We start from the raw sequence: 7,500 nt of genomic DNA, 5'->3' as shown, positions 1-7,500 counted from the left end.
GATGTGTTAATTCGTGTATAACAATCTCGTGTTAGATGGCATTATGCAGGCAAAGAACAATAAAACAAAAGGAATGAAGTATAAAATAAAATAGAATGAGGTGAGAGAGAGAGAGAGAGAGAGAGAGAGAGAGAGAGAGAGAGAGAGAGAGAGAGAGAGAGAGAGAGAGAGAGAGAGAGATAGAGAGAGAGAGATGCAACAAAGAGGAAGACAAACAGAAAACCAAACTAAGACAAACAAACAAACAAAAAACAACGACAGCATAAACACGCCACCAAATGCCACACAACAGACCACCCGTGATCCTCATTCCAACCGATTCCCATTCCCATTCCCATACGAACAAGACCCGTCCTGTCCTCCACATCCACAACAACAAACACCATCAACATGCACATCATCAACATCCATGTCAACATCAACATCCACAACATCATCGACATCTGCAACATCTATGACAAACATCAACATTTACTTCAACATCAACAACAACAACAATATCATCAACATCATCATCATCAACAACAACAACAACATCAACAACAACAACAACATCAACATCAACAACAACAACAACAACACGCAGAGAGGAAAAACGATTGTTTACATGCACGGAAATGGATTACGATTGGTTGGAACGAGGCTTCGGGGAGGGGAAAGGAAGGGCGGAGGGGAAGAGGAGGGGGAAGGGAAGGGGAAAGGAAGGGGGGAGGGGAAGAGGAGGGGGAAGAGGAGGGGGGAGGGGGGAGGGGAAGAGGAGGGGGGAGGGGGGAGGGGGAGGGGAAAGGAAGGGCGGAGGGGGAGGGGGGAGGGGGAGGGAAGAGGAGGGGGAGGGGGGAGGGGGAAGGGGAGGGTGGAGGGGAAGAGGAGGGGGAGGGGAGGGGGAAGGGGAGGGGGAGGGGGAGGGGAAGGGGAGGGGGAGGGGGGGAAGGGGGAGGGGAAGAGGAGGGGAGGGGGAGGGGGAGGGGAAAGGAAGGGCGGAGGGGGAGGGGGAGGGGAAGAGGAGGGGGAGGGGGAGGGGGAGGGGGGGAGGAGGGGGGGGGGGGAGGGAGAGGGGAAGAGGAGGGGGAGGGGAAGAGAAGGGGAAGGGCGGAGGGGAAGAGGAAAAGAAGGGGGGAGGGGGGAGGGGAAGGGTGAGGGGGAGGGAAAAGGAAGGGCGGAGGGGAAGGGGAAGGGTGAGGGGAGGGGAAAGGAAGGGCGGAGGGGGAGGGGGAGGGAGAGCAAGGGGGGCGGAGGATGAGGGGACGTTGCAGAGGGATCAGTAAGGGGAGAGAGAGGAAGGGTCAGATATAGAGTGGCGAGGGGAGAGATGGAGAAGGGAGAGATGGAACCAGAGAAAAAAATACAGAAAAAAAAATGCAACCGAGAGAGAGAGAGAAGGAGAGAGAAAGAGAGAGAGATAGAGAGAGATAGATAGATAGATAGACAGATAGATAGATAGATAGAGAGAGAAAGAGAGCGAGAGAGAGACAAAAAAGATTGAGAAAAAGAAAGAAAGAAAGAGAGAAAGAGAGAGAAAAAGAAAGAAAAAAAGAGAAAAGACAAGAAAAGACAAAAACCCATTGCAAAGGAGACGAAGAAAACGACGAAAACGAAAAACAAGAACAAAACCAAAACAAAATTAACGACGAAGTAGAACCGAAAAAAATAGGAAGAGTGAAAGAACGAGAAAAAGAGGGGAAGCAAAGGACGGGATAAGGGGAAGGAGGAAGCTCGGTATGGAAGCTACGAAAGGGGAGAGAGAGAGAGTGAGGGGAAAAGGAAGAGGCCAGCGTAGGGGTACAGGTTGCTGCCGAACGTTATAGGGAATGGGAGCTTCGGTAAGAGGAAGGGGAAAGGGTAAGAGGAAGGGGAAAGGATAAGAGGAAGGGGAAAGGATAAGATGAAATACGATGAAAGGGAAAGGGTAAGAGGAAGGGGAAAGGGTGAGAGGAAGAGGAGAAAGTAAGAGGAAGTGGAAAGGATAAGAGCAAGGGGAAAGATAAAAGAAAGGAAAAGGGATAAGAGGAAGGAGAAAGGGCGAGAGGAAGAGAAAAAAGGACGAGAAGGAGTGGCCGAGCGAAGAGGAAGTGGCCAGGAGAATCAGCTAAGAGGAAGTAGCCATAGTCAGAATAAGAGGCCAGGCTAAGAGGAAGTGGCCATATTCGGACCAAGAGGCTGGACGAAGAGGTAGATACCACGGAGAATGGAAATGGCCAGTCTGAGAGGAAGTGGCCAGAGTGAAAGGAAATGGCCAAGAGGCAGAGGGCATGGTAAGGATACAAGTCGTTGTATAATACTGAGGGAGTGACGTAATGGAAGAAGACTACGTAATAATCACACAAAGAAGAAGAAAAACCTACAAGGATGAGAAATGCGAAAGACGGGACATAGGCACAACTCGAGATAAAGATAGTAGCCAACAGAAAACGGAGAAAATAAAACGAAACGTAAATCAATTATAAAAAAAAGAGTAAATAAATATAAATTAAATAAATGAATACAGAAACGAATGTACCGTGAGCTTACCTTACACAGTCATTATGTATTTTCCTTTCCTGTCTGTATTTCGAAAATAGATCATCCTTCCACGATGAAGCAAAGCGGTAAAACACAAGGTTATGTAAATTGAGAACGAGAAAGAGAGAGGGAGGGAGAGGGAGGAGGGTGAGAGAGAGAGAGAGATAGAGAGAGAGAGAGAGAGAGAGAGAGAGAGAGAGAGAGAGAGAGAGAGAGAGAGAGAGAGAGAGAGAGAGAGAGAGAGAGAGAGAGGGAGAGAGAGAGAGAGGGGGAGAGAGAGAGAGGGGAGGGAGAGAGAGAGGGAGAGGGAGAGGGGGAGGGAGAGAGAGAGAGAGAGGGAGAGAGAGAGAGAGAGAGAGAGAGAGAGAGAGAGAGAGAGAGAGAGAGAGAGAGAGAGAGAGAGAGAGAGAGAGAGAAGAGAAAGAGAAGCAGAGAGAAAGAAAGGTAAGACACACAGACAATACAAATAGAAAGAAATACACACAACAACAGAACAAAAACAAAAAACAAAAACAACCCAAAACGAGAAAATAAAACTACTCTACCACCAGCCACCACCAAGACTCTCTCTAAAAAAAAAACTAGGTCTCGAAGCAACTCAAGAAACATGAATCACGCACGTACCTTTTCGCCGGACGCAAGTTTTCGCCTCTGACGTTCACAACCCCGGCGGATATCCCAGGTAGCGAAGGGGACTGACTACTTGGGGTTCTGTAGCAGCGTCACAGGATGGGGTCTTTGTTCAGTTCATCGCTACTTTATTAGCCGGTTAATGCACTGGGTTTAACAAAGAAGCGATGGCGTGAGGGGAATTCGAAGCAGCGTCCGAATCACTCTCGAGTTAATGAGTCTGTCAACTTTTCCTTTTTTATGCACTGTTACTGTTTTTTTTTCTCTCTCTCTCTTTTCTCTGTTATTTATACGTATATCTGTGTCATTTCTTTTTTCTTTCTTCTTCACTTTCCTTTTTATTTGCAAAAAGAACACCCAAAGTGAGACGATTACAACAAGAACAACAAACACAGGCAAGTGGCTTCCTCTCTGGGCCCGCTGGACAAGAGGTAATTTGTAGCTCGCGCCCTGACTCTGGTGGCTGTCCCCGGCGCGTCACGTCCGCTTAGAAAGCTATTGGTCAGCCGAGAAGTCTTGTTCTGACACTTGCTGACTTTCGGGGTGCGAGTGGGAAGATCGTGAGTCCTCGTCTGATTTTTGCTGACACTGCTGACTCCTGACTCCAAGGACTCCTGACTCTTGCAGACACTAAAGCTCCTTGTCCGGTCACCAACTCGAATTAGGTCAGCGAAGCGCTCTCTGACTCTCTGCTGACTCAGCCAACTCCCGTCAGACCAACTTGAGTAGGATTAGTCAGTCTGTTGGCGGTGACGATCTGGAAAAAAAAAAAAAAAAAACGGAAATAAAATAAATAGTCGAAATATAGACAGAAAAAAACAGTACTTTTGCATGTCCTTATTCGTGGATGTTAGACACCATGAGGAAATTAATTAGGAAGAGGGAGGATTCGGTAGGGGCATTGGGGGAGGGAGGGAGGAGGGAGGAAGGGAGGAAGATAAAGGAGGAGAGGGGAAGGGAGGGAGGGAGGGAGGGAGGGCGAGAAGGAAGGAGGGAGGGAGGAGCGAGAAGGAAGGAGGAGGGAGGGAGGGGGAGAGGAAGGAAGGGAAAGAGAGAGAGAGAGGGAGGGCGAGAAGGAAGGAGAGGGAAGGAAGGAAAGGAAAGAGAAATGGTCAGTGGGGAAGGAGGAAAGAGCGGGAGAGAGGGAGGGAGGAAGGGAAGGAGAAATGTCAGGGAGGAAGAGGGAGAAAGGAAGAGTGAGAGGAAGGAAAAATTACCAGGGGATAAGGAAGGAGGGGAGACAGACAGACAGACAGAGACAGACTGACAGCCTAAAGAATGAAAGACCTAAAATCAAAAAAAGAAATAAAGTAAAATAAAGATAACATAAAAGGGCAGAGAAAACCACTCACAGCCTAACGCTTAAAAGGAAAATGAAAAACCACACACAGAGTAGGAAAAGAAGAATGACGTCACACAATGAACGAGAAAGGGAAGTGACACACACGAACTGAACGAACGAACAAACGAGGCAAACAAGAGGGACCAAGTGTATAAAATGCGGGTCAGAGTAATGTGTAGCTTAGGCCTTGGGTGACGATCACCTCCTGACAAAAGATTTTGCTTTTGAAGTGACAACAGTCGCCTTCTGACAATTTATTTTATGTATTATCTTATTTTATTTATCTATTTAATTATTTCATTTTGGTTTTAGATGACAACAGACCTAAAACTAATTTTCGATTTCAGAATGGCAACAATAACACCGAACACCTAATACATATTTTTCTTACACAAAATAATATCAGAGGCCAGACCATATGAGAGAAAGAGAGAGAGAGAGAGAGAGAGAGAGAGAGAGAGAGAGAGAGAGAGAGAGAGAGAGAGAGAGAGAGAGAGAGAGAGAGAGATAAATAGATAGATAGATAGATAAATAGATAGATAGAGATAGATAGATAGATAGAGAGAGAGAGAGAGAGAGAGAGAGAGAGAGAGAGAGATAAATAGATATATAGATATATAGATAGATAGATAGATAGATAGAGAGAGAGAGAGGAAGAGAGAGAAAGAGAGAGAGAGAGATGAGAGAGAGAGAGAGAGAGAGAGAGAGAGAGAGAGAGAGAGAGAGAGAGAGAGAGAGAGAGAGGAAGAGAGAGAGAGAGAGAGAGGAAGAGAGAGAGAGAGAGAGAGAGAGAGAGAGAGAGAGAGAGAGAGAGAGAGAGAGAGAGAGAGAGAGAGAGAGAGAGAGAAAGAAAGAGGAAGAGACAGAGAGAGAGTGGAAGAGATAGATAGATAGATAGATAGATAGAGAGAGAGAGAGAGAATGAGAGAGAGAGAGAGAGAGAGAGAGAGAGAGAGAGAGAGAGAGAGAGAGAGAGAGAGAGAGAGCGAGCGAGGGTGTGAGAGAGAGAGAGAGAGAGAGAGAGAGTAAGATAGTTTACGCTCTAATACCACAAGACACCACAGAACTCCCCAACTCACCCCACCCAAAAAAAAAAAAAGTTTCCGCCCACCCACACTACCATTATTTTCCACTCCCCCCCTCACCCACCCACCCACCCACCCCGCTGATAATCTCGACCCACCAGCCTTCTGGAGAATTTGGACATGCGATCATTTCGTCTTGATTTGGCGTGGCAGCTGGGTGGGCCAGTGAGTGGGTTGGTGGGCCCGGGGGTGGGTTGGTGGGCCCGGGGGTGGGTTGGTGGGCCCGGGGTGGGTTGGTGGGCCAGTGGGGGTGTTGGTGGGCCAGTGGGTGGGTTGGTGGGCCCGGGGGTGGGTTGGTGGGCCAGTGGGGGTGTTGGTGGGCCAGTAGGTGGGTTGGTGATCGGAATAGGTGGGTCAGTGGTTGGATTAGTGGTGGGTTGGGGTGTAGTGAGTGGGATGGTGGTGGGTTAGGGGGTAGTGGGTAGGTTGAGGGGCAGTGGGTGAGTTAGTGGTGGGTTGGGGGGCAGTGGGTGTTTTAGTGGGTTAGTGGTGGGTTAATGGGTGGGTCAGTGGGTAGGTTGATGAGTTAGTGGTGGGTTAGTAGGAGTTAGCGATCGGGATGAGTGGGTTAGTGGGCCGGTGGGTTAGGAAGGGTGCGGGGGGGGTTGGCCTTGTAGCGAGGGGTGTGGGCGTGGGCACTGAGGGGCAGAGATGGGCGGTGGGAGGGCGTGGGGTAAGGTGGGCGTGGGTGTGATGGGCGGTGGGAGGGTGGGCGTGTGTTTGTATGTGAAAGGGCCGGGGTTTTATTTGTTTGTTTGTTTGTGTCTGTTTGTGGCGTGTAAATGGCTTAGAAATAAACGTACAAAATATTATATAAATATGATATCCCGTATTAGAAAAAAAAAATCGAAATAAAAGAATAACTCTGTTGACCATGATAATAATAATAATAATAATAATAATAATGATAATGATAATAATGCAAAATGAAAAACAAAATGAAACGAATCGAACACATCACTAAAAAAACACAACACGAACACAACTCGAAAGGACACGTTCGAACACATTCTTATTTTTCCCTCGAAGCCACAAATCGCAGAATAGGACGAAGGGACACGAACAAATAAAAGTGAATGAGACGTAAGGGAGAATAAATGGCAAGAGAGACAATAATAATAATGAGGTGATAATGAAGATCATGATAGTATTCAAGGTCATGATGGGTATCTCAACTATATTCTTGTTTTGATGATGGTGATGATGATGATAATGACAATGATCGATAATAATTACCCTTATAATTGTATCATCATCATCATCATCATCATCATCATCATAATAATAATAATAATGATAATAATCACTACCATTACTATTAAAATCTTTATCATTATAACCACCACTATCATTATCACGAATACACTTATCCTACAACACAAAAAACACATAAACAGTATCAACTTCCACATCAAATTACACAACAGAAGCACTAAAAAAAATTAGAATAAATAAATAATATAAAATTTTTGAAAGGAAAACTAAAGACACACGCACTGCGCACGAAGAAGTCGGAGAAAACAAAAGACACACACACTGCGCACGGAGAAGAACTAAACAAAACACGCGCGCCCTTCGAATGCCCTCCTTAACGAGGTCGGTTCTTACCAAGGGAGTGTGATGCCAACTGCCCCTTGCGAGTGAGAGACACCGAGTGCCTACCGGGTTGCCCTCTGGGTGCCTAGGGAGGGCGGGGCGAGGCGTGAAAGGGGGAGGAGCCAGGCGTGAAAAGGGGCGGAGCGAGGCGTGTAAGGGGCGGGCTTTATTTCTCACGTGGGTGATGGGTAGACTCTATTATTTCACTAATTGTTCAAGTCGTAAATATTAATTATAATTATTTTTGATTTGCTGAACACTGGAAAACGAGAACAAAAAATATATCGTCGTTCTTAGATGCTCGATTAAAGAGACAATTTTGCAGTTTAGAATACATTTTTTTTCTCC

The 7,500-nt window shown here is 46.7% G+C and overlaps 1 protein-coding gene across 3 annotated transcripts in view; it reads right to left on the bottom strand.

Annotated features, from left to right (window-relative positions):
- LOC125048410 (G-protein coupled receptor moody-like) overlaps window positions 1–7,234 on the bottom strand; it is a 72,709-nt gene extending 65,475 nt beyond the window's left edge. For 2 of the 3 annotated variants that reach the window (XM_047647092.1, XM_047647090.1), the window contains exons 1-2: window positions 7,165–7,234; window positions 3,124–3,886 (exon numbers count right to left, since the gene is read on the bottom strand). The gene's annotated coding sequence lies outside the window, so the exon portion shown is untranslated. Of the gene's footprint in view, window positions 1–3,123; window positions 3,887–7,053 lie in introns of all 3 variants that reach the window. The other variant, XM_047647091.1, reaches the window with a different exon arrangement.
- Between the last annotated feature and the right edge of the window lie 266 nt (window positions 7,235–7,500).

This window comes from Penaeus chinensis, chromosome 43 (assembly GCF_019202785.1).
Source record: "Penaeus chinensis breed Huanghai No. 1 chromosome 43, ASM1920278v2, whole genome shotgun sequence".
NCBI classification, from domain to species: Eukaryota; Metazoa; Arthropoda; class Malacostraca; order Decapoda; family Penaeidae; genus Penaeus; species Penaeus chinensis.
Note: the sequence above shows the minus strand (reverse complement) of the source record. Positions and strands in the feature narration are given on the sequence as shown.